The following is a 17,528-nucleotide window of genomic DNA, read 5'->3' as shown; positions in this document are numbered from 1 at the left end:
TACATTTGTTTTACTCATAATAAGAACAGCTATAAATTATACAGTCATAGTTCCGAAACGGAAGGAAATAAAAATAGGAAGTTCATTATCATATGTAAATTTATCTTATCTCCTACTGTTTGTAATAACAGAAACCCTCTTTACTTAATGGAACTTGCAATAGAATTGCACAGTTTCACAACAAAAGAACCAATAGAACAGAATCATATAGTCTTCACAACAACGAGAACGAGTTCTAAGCCAGAAAACCCGTTACTTAGATGTTGGATATCCAAGCACGCCCTCTACATTCCTTCACTAAATTACACAACCACCTTCAAACATGTGGTCAGCTACTGGTTTGTTTGTTTGTTTTTGAATTTTGCACAAAGCTACTCGAGGGCTATCTGTGCTAGCCGTCCCTAATTTAGCAGTGTAAGACTAGAGGGAAGGCAGCTAGTCATCTCCACCCACCGCCAACTCTTCAGCTACTCTTTTACGAACGAATAGTGGGATTGACCGTAATATTATAACGCCCCCACGGCTGAAAGGGCGAGCATGTCCGGTGTAACGGGGATGCGAACTCGCGACCCTCAGATTACGAGTCGCACGCCTTAACACGCTTGGCCATGCCGGGCCGGTCAGTTACCGGTCTGTAACCCTTTCTTTCTTTGTGAACCTGACGATGACCGAAGAAGGTCGAAATGTCGTTCGCTCCACTGTCAGTGCTTTCTCTACCCATACCAGCCGTTTTTAAGTATATAAGATAAACAGAAAATGGGAATGGTGTGACTCACCTTGTTATCCTGTGTTTATTTAAGTAGAAGCGTTTTATACATGAATACCGTTTTTATATGGCAGCCATGTTGATCGACAGCAGTAGTACAACCGCTTTTATCAAACCCGCCACTTGGAGCACTATGATTAGCCTAATTACACTTCTTTAGGTTTGGTAGACCATCTAAGGGGTATACGGTGTTTGACTCTTATAAATACATGCCAGTCGCACATTGTGAAGAAAGTTAACAATTTGAAACGGTCTAAAATGAACACGCTTTTACAATTAGTTTCTCCTGGATTTGCTGTTCTGAACCATGTTTGTCCAGTGCCTTTCTTTGATTTGTTGTTTTTGTTTATTATGAATCCTGTTTGTCTACTTTTTTCTTTGCTTTGGTGTTTTTGTGCCTCGTGACCCTTGTTTGTCCAGTGTCTTTTTTTTTTATTTGGTTATCCTGTTCTACATGAACCATGTTTTTTTAGCTTGTTTCTTTGATTCAGTAAAAATAAAATTTATATTCGCTCTGTTCACTTCTACTGAAGCTCTTGATGAAACTAAAAAGTTCTTGTTTTTCCACTTGTTGAAGATTTGTTTATTTTGAATTTCGCGCAAGGTTACTTTAGGGCCATCTGCGTTACCTGTCTCTACATATGCAGTAATACTATGTAACTTTATAACGTCCCCACGACGAATGAACCAGCACTTGTTATGAACATTGTGACCACAACGTATATTATTCTTTCTTCATGCATTATACGTAACTAAAAAAAAAAAAATGTTGGCCTTTTTTTTTTCTGCTTAACGTTGCTACAGTTTTTTTGACTCCATACATCAGACATAACCTATAAACCAAGTAAAAATGGTCACCATTAAGATGCAAGGAAAGCGATCATCCAGAATAATTTATTTTAAACACATAAGCTGCATATACAACAGAGAACAGTATGGTCGTAGTTAAATAATTTGCAAACAATTAATTAAAGTCGGGCCATTGAAATCAAAGTGTAGAAAAATATCTTTGTATAAAACAGCCTTTATCATTTTTACAACAAACATTACTGGTGTTGGTGCTGAAACGCTTGCTACTGACTTACAACAAGTTTTATAAAGCTTACTTGTGTCAGGACTGAAACACTTATTGTTGAATGGCTTCTTTGATTTTGTTCTGGATTCTGCAGAAAGGCCTTCGCACTTTATAAGACACGAAGACATTTTGATGCGTACAACGTCTCTTCCGGGAAAACATCACCCTCAAAGTTTATTGACGTGTATCTACAAGGGGAATAATCTCTCTAAATTCTATGAAATAATCATAAACAACCAACTCCCTTGTACATTACCACAGCAAGCACTTAGTATTTTAGCCTAAAGGTCTATATAAATGACTTTTCTGTGGATAATGAGTCGCTCAGACAATACAACCACATGAATTAACTAACAATATATTACTGGCGTTAAAACAAATTAGCCAAGTGGCTTTCTGACCAGCTTAACAGTGGCAATGTCTGTGAACCACCTGGCAAATGATGCAGCCTTGTGATCGATAAGCATAATGATATGTGCTTTGTTAATGTAAATACGTCTCTGTATCAAACATGAGTTGGTGCATATCACTGGCGATAGTGTATCCAATCTCTGATTACACTATATGACCTATGAGAAGACTGTATTCCAGGTACCAAGGGCAGAATTGAATCTGTTGAAATCAACATCGGTCACTGTCTTGATGAAACTTTACGAGGATTTGATGAGCTCACCTTTGGCTTTGATATAAATGAGTGTGACTTGGCTCGTCTGTTGTCAGTGCTGCTTGACACTTAAGAGGGTGAATATTCTTGTTTATCATGTAAACCACAAATCCTGGAACGTAACTCACAACGGGTTTCTTGTAGAGTGTGTTAAAACGTCGAATGTCCTGTGGAGCTAAATTCAGTTTACAATATATTTGTTTAACATTCAGGTTTACAGTCGCGAGTGGAGCACACAATTCACTAAGTTGAGGAAGTTTAAGTTAGAATACAGAACTGACTTGGGGACTGAGATTCAAAACACAAACAACACGTTAATGCAATATAATAAAATTCTCGGCTACATCAAAATTACTGAAGATGTCTTGAAATGTTTCACTGCTAAAACTATCAAATTCTACATTCTGTACTTTAATTAAACTTTCTATAATATTCATTAAATTACTTAATACTATTAGCAAATTATCAATTAACATAATGACTGAAAACTTCTCAGACATAACTTCTGTTAATTCTTTAATATTAAACACTTTAGATACAATTTGTAAATACATTATTCGACTCTGGTGGAGATGGCAATGCTTACTTACATGGAACTTGAACAGGAAGTATTAGACAACTTGTGGGCTTGGATATAGTTGGATCAAGCAGTGTCAGTCTTCTTCAATCAGCAGCAGATTCGATACGTTTTTGATACCAGTAAGGAGACTGGCTTTCAGCCCCAAAACTTGGATTTTTATGCATATTTCTTTGATATTCTTATGATTATCCAACTAGTATAAACATCTATCTCTCAAGTATACCGGCACTTCATAGGATGAATTTAATGACTAATCGTAATTCTTGGAACTGAAACCAAAACTATTTGACCATTTGCTTGTGATTGAAGACGGTAAATTGGTAGCCTATTTGCATGTATTTCTCCTCGTTTTCCTTAAATCAAAGTTCTGCCCGTAGTCTCTGATCTTATTGCTAATTCCTTTTATAGAAGTTATGTCCAGTTTCTAAAAAAGGTAATAAACACTTTCTCATATTTTTTTCTCTTTGTTGCTTTCGGCCTATAAATAATGTAAACAGTTGATTCTCAATATTTCTCTTTGTTGCTTTCGGCCTATAAATAATGTAAACAGTTGATTCCCAATATTTCTCTTTGTTGCTTTCGGCCTATAAATAATGTAAACAGTTGATTCTCAATATTTCTCTTTGTTGCTTTCGGCCTATAAATAATGTTAACAGTTGATTCTCAATATTTCTCTTTTTTGCTTTCGGCCTATAAATAATGTAAACAGTTGATTCCCAATATTTCTCTTTGTTGCTTTCGGCCTATAAATAATGTAAACAGTTGATTCCCAATATTTCTCTTTGTGCCTTCGGCCTATAAATAATGTAAACAGTTGATTCTCAATATTTCTCTTTGTTGCTTTCGGCCTATAAATAATGTAAACAGTTGATTCCCAATATTTCTCTTTGTTTCTTTCGGCCTATAAATAATGTAAACAGTTGATTCTCAATATTTCTCTTTGTTGCTTTCGGCCTATAAATAATGTAAACAGTTGATTCCCAATATTTCTCTTTGTTTCTTTCGGCCTATAAATAATGTAAACAGTTTATTCTCAATATTTCTCTTTGTGCCTTCGGCCTATAAATAATGTAAACAGTTGATTCCCAATATTTCTCTTTGTTGCTTTCGGCCTATAAATAATGTAAACAGTTGATTCTGAATATTTCTCTTTGTTGCTTTCGGCCTATAAATAATGTAAACAGTTGATTCCCAATATTTCTCTTTGTTGCTTTCGGCCTATAAATAATGTAAACAGTTGATTCCCAATATTTCTCTTTGTGCCTTCGGCCTATAAATAATGTAAACAGTTTATTCTCAATATTTCTCTTTGTGCCTTCGGCCTATAAATAATGTAAACAGTTGATTCCCAATATTTCTCTTTGTTGCTTTCGGCCTATAAATAATGTAAACAGTTGATTCTCAATATTTCTCTTTGTTGCTTTCGGCCTATAAATAATGTAAACAGTTGATTCTCAATATTTCTCTTTGTTGCTTTCGGCCTATAAATAATGTAAACAGTTGATTCCCAATATTTCTCTTTGTGCCTTCGGCCTATAAATAATGTAAACAGTTTATTCTCAATATTTCTCTTTGTGCCTTCGGCCTATAAATAATGTAAACAGTTGATTCTGAATATTTCTCTTTGTTGCTTTCGGCCTATAAATAATGTAAACAGTTGATTCCCAATATTTCTCTTTGTTGCTTTCGGCCTATAAATAATGTAAACAGTTGATTCTCAATATTTCTCTTTGTGCCTTCGGCCTATAAATAATGTAAACAGTTGATTCTCAATATTTTGTCTTTGTGCCTTCGGCCTATAAATAATGTAAACAGTTGATTCCCAATATTTCTCTTTGTTGCTTTCGGCCTATAAATAATGTAAACAGTAGATTCCCAATACCACATCTCTATTTATACGTCACATGTATATTTTCTTTCTTGGTCAAGCGTCATTGTGTAGCTCCTCATATGCATTCATTAGATGTTCCCATTCTTAATATTCGGTCAATGTATATCATATGCAGAATTTTATTAAATTATATTTCTTATTTCTTGAAGCGTAAAAATCCCTCAAAATGTTAGAAGTGCTTCAAGTGATAGGGCAGGAGTGTTTGATGCACCATCAAAATCAACATTTGATTCGGCAGCAAAGAGTAAAGAATTACAGTAATTAAAAACTAGGACATCCTGAGTCTTGTATACCACTACTGCTCTCAAAAATTTGATTGTTCGAACTACCTATAGATTGTTTGTCATGTCCAATAGAACACAAGTTCCATGAATTCTTTTCACATTATGCCTCACCAGAGTCCCCTTGTATGATGCAATATACTGACATGTGGTTTAAATATTATTAAAACCATTTAATAACCTGAAAGGTACAAAAATCAGCTCAAAATTATTTTGGCTTAACTAATATGTCAAAAAGTAGGATAGTCATAATGCAACTGGATTCACGTATTGTTTATTGACGGTCTTGATGCTTTTGATGGTCGCCATAAAGTCAATGAAAGCTGTCTTGTATGTTGTAGCTGTGACCATTCTATCACTTGGATCATTCATTGATAGGCTTCGTCTAAGAATGACATCATAGAGCTCTAGTTGGTGTGCTTAATGATCATTGTTGTCTTGTAGCTCTAATTCAAAATGTTTCTTGAATTCAGTATGTGAAATGGCTTATAAAACGTTCAATAAACCTATTGGTAGGTTCATTGTAAGGAAAACCCTCCAGCTGTGATTCCTGCTGACAGAAATAAAGAGTATAAACAGTTCTTGAACTTAATGTCTGGACAGCATGATTTAGCTTCAGCTTTTGCAACTTCCAAGGCTCCTGAAATGGCTTGTTCTTGTTCATAAATGTAGGCCCTTTTCCTTTTGTAGTCGTCAGACTTATTAACAGTGATGTCACATAAGCCAAGAGTGTTCTTGACTAGCTTCGTTGAGATGGGTTGGAAAACTATAGACCAGATTAGTAAGATCCATGAATGCATCAAGCTCTTTCAGCGTTGATAAGTGATATGAAAGCCCATTGCTTCTCACCTTCTCACCAACATTTATTAATTTCGAGATACACTATGCACTAGAATAGCCCATTCAGAATCTAAAAAGTCACTTATGAAAAACAGCCAACAGAAACTTTCTAGTGATTATGAGTACAAACTATCATGAAGACGCAAACCTTGATCACGATTTGATCAAATTGGTCACTAATAACAGACTTAATGTCAACTTACTTACCATTCCACTCAACGTGCTTTCTAGTGGTCATTTTATCCAGCATTAACACACACAACACTTATTTTTTCTTGACTTCTAGGGCTTTGACCTCCAGTGACTAAAACACCTCTTGATTGAACACTGGACACCCATCAATCCTTTACTACTTTTTGATGGTAGATGAATATAGCAGTCCTAAGTTAAAGTGTTATGAACATAAAGTTAGGCCGATGCAGAAAAAACTGGAGTGAGAAGGCAAAGGATTTGGGAACAGGTTGGTTATAGCTTGTCGTTCTTTAGGTTCACTTTGTGTTTTACCAGCTCAGATGGGAACTTTGCACGGATTATATAACATTTTACAGAGACTCTTCTTTCTTCTGCAACAACCTTGTTTTCTGCTGATCTAGTTTCAACCTGTTTTACCTTGTTTTCTGCTGATCTAGTTTTAACCTGTTTTACCTTGTTTTCTGCTGATCTAGTTTCAACCTGTTTTACCTTGTTTTTGCTGATCTAGTTTCAACCTGTTTTACCTTGTTTTCTACTGATCTGGTTTCAACCTGTTTTTCCTTGTTTTCTACTGATTTAGTTTCAACCTGATCTGAAATGGTTTCAACCTGTTTTTCCTTGTTTTCTACTGATCTAGTTTCAACCTGTTCCCTGCTGATCTAGTTTCAACCTGTTTTTCCTTTGTTCCTGCTGATCTAGTTTCAACCTGTTTTACCTTGTTTTTGCTGATCTAGTTTCAACCTGTTTTACCTTGTTTTTTGTTGATCTGGTTTCAACCTGTTTTACCTTGTTTTCTGCTGATCTAGTTTCAACCTGTTTTACCTTGTTTTCTACTGATCTGGTTTCAACCTGTTTTTCCTTGTTTTCTACTGATTTAGTTTCAACCTGTTTTACCTTGTTTTCTACTGATCTGGTTTCAACCTATTTTTCCTTGTTTTCTGCTGATCTAGTTTCAACCTGTTTTACCTTGTTTTCTACTGAAATGGTTTCAACCTGTTTTTCCTTGTTTTCTACTGATCTAGTTTCAACCTGTTTTTCCTTGGTTTCTGCTGATCTAGTTTCAACCTGTTTTTCCTTTGTTCCTGCTGATCTAGTTTCAACCTGTTTTACCTTATTTTTTGCTGATCTAGTTTCAACCTGTTTTACCTTGTTTTTTGTTGATCTAGTTTCAACCTGTTTTACCTTGTTTTTTGTTGATCTAGTTTCAACCTGTTTTACCTTGTTTGCTTTTTAGGCCTGAAACTCACCCACAATTTGGTGAGGTTTTCACTTTATTGTTTGTTTTGAGCCTTTGGTATGGTCTGTTGATAACTGAATTCTGCTTCTGATGGATTTTGTTTAGTCCCGTAGGTTGTCTTGTTGTAGTTGACTTGCTACTATCAGCTTCCTGAGAACAGAAGCATATAAAGTGTAACGCTAATGCATTATAGAAATTGACGCGAAAACTTTAATATTTTTTTTCTAAATTTTTGCCTTTGAATAACAACCGAATAAATTATAATTTTTCAAATCTAATACAAAAAAGACTATATAGTATATTTTACATTCATTGTTGATCCGTATACTAAAAATGGTAATATCAATATGTGTACAACAGAATACTAGAAGGCGTAAGTTTGGTTAGATGATAATGAACATTGGTAGACGAAGTAATTTGAATTTTCTATTTAAGAAACGTGTATTTATGTATTAAATTATGAAACGTTCAGGAAGTTTGAATATTGTTGGTTCTGTGTTTGGTTGTAGTCTGGCAGTTTAGCCAATTTTGAAAAAACTGGCCAACCTGCCATATTAGATGTTTTTGACATCTAATCTGGCAATTTTGCCAGAACTGTTAAAATACGTCTTCTAATCTGGCATTTTCGACAGTTCGGTCAAAATATACGTCCTTGAATGATTGGTATATACTACTACCTTCTTCTCTCTCGTCATCCTAGTGACCACCAGGTGTCATCTTTCAATGTTACTGGGTACCTCAAGAAGAAAGAGCGAGTGATTAAAGCTAATTGTTAAAAGATACAAACTGTACAAAACCCAAAGTGGACAAGACAAATAGCTGCCTACTATGTTCAAGGTTTGATTACAGTTTTAGATGATTATGGTTTATCTTTGGCTTAACAGTTACTGCTTTAAAACGGTACGTTGTATTGCTTTCTTATGAATTTACCAGAATTTAACTTAACTAGAAACATAGTAAATTTATTTTCAGAAATATAATTGTTTAATTTGACCGTCTTAAAGCCGTACTACATTAAACTGTATTGGCTTAAATTAAGCTACCTTATGTGAGAAAAGCTATGAACTGATTGAAGTTAAGAACAAAGCTACACGATGGGCTATCTGTGCTCTGCCTAACACGGGCATCTAAACCCGGATTCTATCGTCTTAAGCCCGCAGACATATCGTTGTGCCACTTTACCTAGTTAGAAGTTCTTCAGGGACTGGCGACTTGAACATTTTGAATGTAGTAACACGCACGCCAGGACATCGACAAGACCAAGCCAAGTGGACAACATAAAGCCATTCACTAATCAATTACAAAACTCTAAAGATTGTCTTGCACGTTTAGAAAACGGGCTTCACAAACTAATTTCACTCATCTTCTTCCGCTAGGTGTTACTTTTTAACCGCAGTATGCCTTCTACCACTGAAACACTTCATTACTCCATAGAATGTGCATCTGAAGCCTAAACCCCCACATGATCCACGATACGTTAGTTACAGCCCAAATTACATGAAAAGATAAAGATTGTTTAATATTGTCCAATACATATATCAATCGATAGATGGAAGCACCTGTGCTGACACTATTATCAGATTCGATGTGTTTTGAAACTGGTAAGTTGTATGTTTATTTTAAGCATTCACAATTAAGCAACTACCACTCGTTTAGAAAGTTTTATTTCGTCGACTTCTTGATAGTTCAACTTAAAAAAAATATAAATAAAAATTACGTTATAGATTTCACTCTATTGTCCACGTTTTCACAAGTACTCATCACATCGGATGTAAAGTTGACTAGCAGTTGTTAGAAAAACAAAAGACAGTCAACTGAAATTTATTGTTGACCTCAATCGCTTAGAAGATAAAATATAGTGACTTAAGATATACATTCTTAACACATATTACACATACCACCACCTAACGCATACATGCACTCACTTGTATGATTAGTAGAATACATGAATCGGTTAATTGCAAACAACTCCAATCAATTTTAGAATATTTTTTGTTACTAGTATCGTATAAAAACAAATTATTTATTTATTAGCGACAGTTTTTTAAGTTAACTGTTGTCGTTTTTGTTTGTTTGTTTGTCATGTGCGGGTGTTCCGTTGAGACATGGTTAAAGGCATATTGAAGTCAAAATAAAAACTCAGTAATTGATTTATTTGTCACGGTGGGAAAGGCATGGCCAGGTGGTTAGGGTGCTCACCTCGCAATATGAAGGTCACGAGTTCGAATTCTTGCCAAACATACTTGCCCTTTCAACCGTGGAGGTTTTAATAATGTGACGGTCAATTACATTATTCGTTGGTAAAAGAGTAACCAAAAAGTTGGCGGTGGATGGTGATGACTAGCTTTCACTGCTAAGTTAGGGACGGTTAGCGCAGATAGTTATCGTGTAGCTTTGTGAGAAATTAGAAACCAAACATTATTTGTCAACGTCCAAAACGCGCGTGTTTAATTGTATAATGATGAAGGAGACTGACTGGAGACGTCACGGCCAGGAACTGTAGAATTTTTTTAAAAGAGCAATCTTATTATTTAATGTTACCAAATTAGTGTCGACTACGCATATTAAAATGAATGCATGTATCTCTCATTAAGTGCATTTTATCACATACAAACTTCGATTATATTTCCCCCTGGATACAACTAAATAAAACTATATTCGTTGACACGTTAAGAAAGGGTATACCGTTAGCAACACCTGTCACAAAAACAATAACAACGTTTCAAGACAAGAATAAACTAAGATTAATATAAACCCAAGTTATTATTAACTTATTTTGATATATATTCTTACTAAACGACGTTTTATTCGTTTTCTAATCAAACACTGTAAATATTCAGACGTTCAAAACCAATGAATATGAAGATATAAAGAGATAACAAAACATGATATTTTATTTCTTTAATCCTCAAACGGCGGTCATCATCAACTGATACTATCACCTACAACAATCCTGATGTTTAAGGTTATGAAGTAATAAATCAAACACTCCAAACAGTGAGGATGGAAGTTGTCTAGTACGTTTGTAATTCGAAAACCAAACAACAATGTTCAAAGTCAGAAATGGCTATTGAACGTAGATAACATAAGAGCTGCTGGAGTTCACGTGTAATGTTTTGAGGTAAATATCTCTTGTGACTACTTGGTAATAAAGATGTTAATGACCTTATATTAGTTAATACCACGTGCTAAATGTTAAGAATTCAATGGTCGATCGCAAGTTCGGCTAGTTGTGAAGTTTTAGTATTCCAGGTTTTTTCCAAAATTCGATTAAATAATCGCTTATATCTGTGTGTTTGGTTCTTTCAAGTACTAGTTATAAAAAAATACTACATTTTCTAAAATAATACAATATAAAAAGTTACAATTTCTATACAAAAAGTACTGAGAATAATCCTACGATTTGATACCATGATAGAAACCATTAAATCTAGCTTTCATTTACTAACACTATAATCCTCACATTTCACTGCTACACACAAATAAACATATAAAACCCAGAAAGATTTTGGTGAACACCAAACCAAGAAAAGGTGTTAGACAAACTGGTTTTATGATGAACTAAAACTTCTTATATAAGAACATTGCTGGAGAGACTGTATTCATGATGGACAAAAACCATCGAGTTTAGTAAATTGGACAACTAAGGTTCATAATGAATAGAAACACCATATATAAGAAAGATATTTGATTGTTTAGGTTCATGGAGAACAACAACACCAAATCCAGGAAAAATCCTCAAAACACAAGATTCATATTGAGCAAAACCGCCAAAACAATAAAAATATTGGACAAACTAAATGACCCCAAATTCAGGAAAGGCACTTGACAAACATGGTTCACGATGAACAAAACTTCATATCAAGGAAAACTGTTTGATAATTGCATGAGTAAACACTTTACGGTATTAAAAATAAATAATTCAAGTTTATTTTTATTACTTGAGCAGTTTGTTTTTTGTTTGAAGTTAAGCACAAAGCTATAAAATGTGCTATCCGTGCTCTGGCCACCATTAAACAGCTTGTTTCCTTAATAATTCAGAAGAATAATTTTTTGCATCAATGTTACATGTTCGTAAAATTCTATGTAAATATAAGTTTTCTGTAGTAAGTAAAAGGCAACTAAGACATCATGCATACAAATCCACTTTTAAAACTTACAGGTCTTTCGTCCATCTCTAAATTATATATAGAAACAGCATTTGTCTCCTTCCTTATCCTTTACGATAGCTTATATATCATTAAACTTCACGTTCTTCAAGTACCCTTTGGAATCTAATGTTCCAGTCACATTAAAGTAGTTGCTAGATGTAGATCTAACAGATTTTGTTTCAAGAGTAACAATTATTTTTATTTTTTGTTTTTGAAGTTCATATTTTATGATGTGTTGTAGCATACAGAATGCATTATTCGTCTTGTTATTCACAGCATGCGCACGTTTTACTGACGTCACGACAGTACAAAATGCAATGTTAGGTGTCCTTTATGTTATGTCACTTTAGTATCTACTAATTGATTAATACATTTTTATATAGTGGTGTGAATCATTAAAATAGCTAACTCTGATGGAGAAAGTAACGGAACCACCCAAAGGCATAAGGGATCAGAACAGACAATTATAATTACAAATCAAAGAAATAAGAGATATTTACATCACGTGACGCCAATTATTGACAATAATTAAATAATCATTAAATATAAAGTTTTTAAAAGTCTACTTACTTTTACGCTGTTTTGGATACAACTGAGTTTTATATCATCGTAATAATTGGTTACACATGAAACTACGTTTAGCCTAAAGAGATTGTAAAGAGGTCATCAAATCATATCCGGATGATCTGAAAGTCTTGGTGAAGAATATGTGCACTTCACTGAACTATTGAACACCAATCTTGCTTCTCATATTAGCACCAAACAATACATTGTAGAGTTACAGTTTTGCTGTTTCATAATTGATCATTGTTTGGACTCTTGTTTTCCAAGTGTAGAAATTCCCTTGCGCATTTGTTTGTCACTCATGGTTACCAACTACGATGGAGAACGCTCATTTTCAAAACTGAAAAGGATTAAAATTGAACCAAGAAGTACCATGGGTCAAAACATATCGAACAATCTTACTCTAGTGACCAATAAGCATGAACTTCTGCGTGAAATAGACATTTGTAATATCATTAACAAATTCGCTCATTCTAGAAAATGTAACTTTTAAGTTGAAGTTTTGTTACTTTTGACGTTTGAAACTGATACTTACATGTAAGTAATGCTATTACTGAAATGTCAGACATATTTGTCGCATTATCTGGCTGTATAGCAAATGAAAAAAATACAATTACTGTGCTACAGAAGTTAAAAAAATATCTTTTATATTTATATGATTGTTATTTTTTTAATTTAGGGTCCCATTATAACATATGTTACAGGCCCCGCACTAGCTTAATCCGGCCTTGCAACATTCTCTAAATGATGCAAAAACATGTGAAAAAAACTTTTTTAAAAGAAGGTTTACCTGAAAATGACCTAGAAAAGTCGAAACGTAGTTCTCTGCTTTATCAGTACACATGTTAATTAATACTCATGCCAGCTGTTCTGAGATACGTTTTTATTTCAAATGGGTTTCTCGTCATCAAGAATTACTTTACGTTGTTCAAGTGACGATGACAAATTACTCTTTCCTTTCCTGCTTTTTTTGCTGTCACTTGTACACAGATGTGCTTATTGATGTAGCTCTAAGTTCACAAACAGCGTTTGTGTTTTAAACACGACTATGGCGAAGTACGAATATCAAATAAAATATTATTACTAATTATGAATGTCGTATGAGAGATTACAATCAAGTATAATTATCATGTGAAAGATCATAATCAAGTAAAAGTGTTGAATTAATACTAGGGCATTATTTTGGAACAGCATAAAGGCTCGGTAAGATGTCAACATCTAGCATTAAACTAATACTGGATAAGCTCGGCCATAAAATAAATCAACATTACTCTCGATGTGAAGGCAATTCCAAGACAAAAGTAATATAACTTTTTAAAATAGTTTAATTTTTGCCATTTGTAATTATAACTGATCAAGAATGCTTGTTTCAGGCTTCTTTGTTAATTTTCAGAATTACATATATTTAAGCAGTTACACACATTTTTGGTGAGTATACGTTCGTTTTAAAGTTCATTAGTAGAGTCATATTGGCAGTTTTTTCCATTTTGCAAATTACTCTAACTAAGAGTAGTCTGCCTAAGGCTGATTTATTTAACGAATTGAAGTGGGTGTTTTTCGTAAGGCACAATATTGCCGAAACTAAACTATGATTAACTTTAAAACGATTTGTTATCTATAGAATACTATTTAATTATAGCTTGTTTATTGTTTAAAAAAACTACACAATAGACTATCTTTACTGTGCCCGCAACACATATCGAAATCTGGTTTTAAAAATTATAAACCACCAGCCTGTCCGCTAAGTCACTGGAGGCATTTAATTGTAGACGTTCTATATGTTTGTTTGTTTTTTATATCAAAGCCACATCAGGTTATCTGCTGAGTCCAATGCGAGGAATTGTACCCCTGATTTCACCGCTGCAAGTCCGTAGACTTACCGCTGCACCAGCAAGGTACTGACAATTATATATGTAGTAATTTGTTTCAGATGGCTCGAATTACTAATGTAGTGGAAAAAAAAATCCATGAATAAAAAGGAAACATTCAAACAACAAATATATCATTTTAGGCCATTCTAATGTCTGTATCAATTATTTATCTCTTTTTTTCATACAATAATAATATTGATTACATACTGATTTTATTAAACAATCGATTAATGTTTGTTTGTTTTTTTCTTGGGGAAGGGGAGGTTGGTCTTCTTTAAATCGATAGGCGTCGCTAAATCAGGATGTTATTGATATTGCAATGGCCAGCAAATAACTTTCTGCTAGTATGAGTGTATGATAAAACGTCATAAGATATTACTGTGTGTTTGGTGACTTAATTTTACACTGCAGGCAATACAGTGTGGTGTGAGTAAAGGTAACTTGCTTATCAAACATATTATATGTTACTTTTATTAAAGATGTTAAACGTTATATTAAAGTCAAACGTGTTATTTTATTTTCATCCAATTTCATGTTAACTTTTTAACTCAAATTTAAGACACTGAGTATAATTTAAAAGTTGCACATGAAAACTAAAATTTGACTTAATTATTAAGTTTTTGTTTTGTTTTTTTATTTAAACTCGAAGACTGTCTTGATGTTTATCATAAACTGTATGAAATTTCTGTTTTATCATTTAAAATTAAAGTTTTATGTATAAACTAATACTGAAAACGTTAATTCATTACTGGCTTGAAATTTGGTTGAGTTTGACATTTACCGTTTTAGTGATTGTTTATTATGTACTAATAGTACAAGCAGTTCGCTTTGATGATAAAATAATAATAATAATGTATTAGTCTATATAAACATATAATTTCAGTTTTTATGGTTACCTCGGTCTCTCCCTGTGACTGTTGGTGTGATTAGCGTCCAATATTCATAATATTTATTCACTAATCAGGCAGTGGGAACCCGGGATCCGAAACGCTTAAATTGAACAAACTTAGTTATCAATAGTTCCATCTTTAGCACTAACCAAAACGATGTAAATAAAAGTATCACTCTGGTCCAGCTTTGAAACATTTAAAACGAGATTACTGATAGACTTAATTTATCAGCAAATTGTGTTCTCACTCACTAGCTCTTTCTTTGTTTATAAAGATGAGCAGATTTAAAATATAGATATATTGTAGGTAAAATACCGATCTCTGAATCTCAGTTAAAAGAACTAAAATTTGTTCTTTTCCCACTAAACCTATCAATTGACTGACTACAGAAAGAGTTAAGTTTTGAATACAAGTCCCATTTTATCTGGACTTAAAACTCTTTGCAGCTTATTAGTATCAAAGCCATTTAATGTTTTTTGACTTTTGGTTATTCAGATAAACTTTATTGTTTAATGTGAGCAATATTTTTAATGTTGTATTTTGTTAGCTTTGGAATGTGGAGCATCTGGAAAGTTAGAAGACTGTGATGTTAAAGTTTGTTGTTGTTTTTTCTAGAATATATGAATGTAGGTTATAAACAACATTATTTGAAGCATTGTTAGTGTAGATAGAAAGTGTGGTAATATTCAAGATAGTGTGAACCAATCAGTGAGTTGGGTAATGCTACTACCTCATACAGTTAAGTTTGTCTTAGTTGAAGTTTTGTTTAGGTCTGCACAAATCTGCCAATATTATAGTTTTGAAAACTATAAAGGATGAAATGAAGCAACTTGTTATGGTTACATGGGTTGGATTGGATGATGAATTACCCTTTCTTCATAATTTAAAAGAAGCCTCTAATGAAAGAACTATTTTGAAACATTAACTCTTAATTAGCAGGAATGTTGTAGGTAACAGCATCACTTGATGCTGTTTAAGGGTTAATGTAAGAGTTGGCCATTATTGTTGTTGAAAACACTTCAACTGTCATTCAAGATTACTATAAGAACACAAACTGAGGTAGGAAACCAGTTGGTTTTCATAAAACAATGAAAAGGAGAAAAAGAAAAGATAAATTATTTAAAGTATTTAATTATAAAGTATTTGAAGAGACTGAAAGTTAAGAGATCAGGAGGAATGGGAGAAAACATTAAAATAACATCAAATTGTAAGAAGAAGATGAGAGAAATTTAAAGAAAGAGATCTTCTGTTTAAAGAAGAATTAAAATACAAAATACATCTGTAGATCATGAAGATAAAACTGAAGATATGGACGAAGTAAGAAAGACATCAACAAGATAGAAAAGAACATCAATAATAGAATAATCTAGAAAAGTTGTCAAATGCCAAGATTTAAACTAGCCACACACCCTTTCTATGTTTGCTCATTGTGTCCAGTCTGAAATGCCATCTGGCACAAAATATGAAATAGAAGAACATATTTGATCTCCATCTGTTACTTATACTGCTGTGCAACCTATTACTAGAGGGCCTTTTTCAACTACTTCATCCATGAAACTGCCAAATATTATTCAAAAATTTAGCTGGCCTGTTTGACACAGTGGTTGATCTATTATTGTGTGTGAACCCAGGGGCTAATAATTCTTGTGGGCCCTACATCAAATGTAGTTTTGTATAGAATAAAATTATTAATGAGGTCTCATTAAGTCCTTGGGCTGAGCCTCTTCTAGACCCTACATAAATATGGCACTGGTTTGACATAGGCCATTGAAGAAACCAAATTATATTGTAAGGAATCACCAGCTGTTATCAAGGATCAGTGGAACAACACGGAGCTAATGAGATATCAATAAAATAGGAAATAATTGGATTTATGAAGTGAAGCTCAAGGAAATGTTTCATTTATTACAAATGAAAAAAGATGTTCATTATTTAAAGAAAATCATCTGTGATTCCATAGGCTTATTGATGGAAAGCCTTGTGGTTACTGATTGACACTGGTTCCACAACTACAGTTGTTTATCCCAATTTGTTGGCAAAAATGGGAAATTATCTCTAGAAGTGTGGACTGGGTGCAAACATGAACACTACATGACAACTACTCTACACAGGTAGTTGTATTATCAAGAAGTGAGACATTCATATCAAGAGGTAATAACAATGGCTCTTCATCTGATGATTATAGAAGGGTGAGAAAGTGCTCTCAACATGTTATGAAAGATTAGTGATTTGAAGATCTTTGCTATACATAAAGAATAAGTGTCATACATGACTTTACCCAAGAAAGACTTAAATTAGCTTTTGATAAAGTTAAAAGTAGCTATGCTGTAAATGCTAATACGACTGGATTCCATAGAGGTGACATGGCATATCTGTATAATCCCTATCACAAGAAAGGATGAGTCAAAAACTTTAGCAGGAATTGGTTGGGGCCATATGCTGTACTTAAAAGAATCACTTACCTGGTTTATCCAATTCAAAAAGATGGTTTATTCAAATCAAAGATCATCCATTGTGAACAGCTTT

The 17,528-nt window shown here is 33.6% G+C and overlaps 1 protein-coding gene across 9 annotated transcripts in view; it reads left to right on the top strand.

The window, feature by feature from the left end:
• Positions 1-14,396: 14,396 nt before the first annotated feature.
• The window catches only part of LOC143238235 (DNA damage-regulated autophagy modulator protein 2-like), a 46,065-nt gene continuing 42,933 nt past the window's right edge, over positions 14,397-17,528 (top strand). For 3 of the 9 annotated variants that reach the window (XM_076478712.1, XM_076478400.1, XM_076478939.1), the window contains exon 1: positions 14,403-14,548. The gene's annotated coding sequence lies outside the window, so the exon portion shown is untranslated. Of the gene's footprint in view, positions 14,549-17,528 lie in introns of all 9 variants that reach the window. The other 6 variants (XM_076478548.1, XM_076478789.1, XM_076478636.1 and 3 more) reach the window with 5 other exon arrangements.

The sequence above is a fragment of the Tachypleus tridentatus genome, chromosome 1 (assembly GCF_004210375.1).
Source record: "Tachypleus tridentatus isolate NWPU-2018 chromosome 1, ASM421037v1, whole genome shotgun sequence".
Classification (NCBI taxonomy): Eukaryota; Metazoa; Arthropoda; class Merostomata; order Xiphosura; family Limulidae; genus Tachypleus; species Tachypleus tridentatus.
Note: the sequence above shows the minus strand (reverse complement) of the source record. Positions and strands in the feature narration are given on the sequence as shown.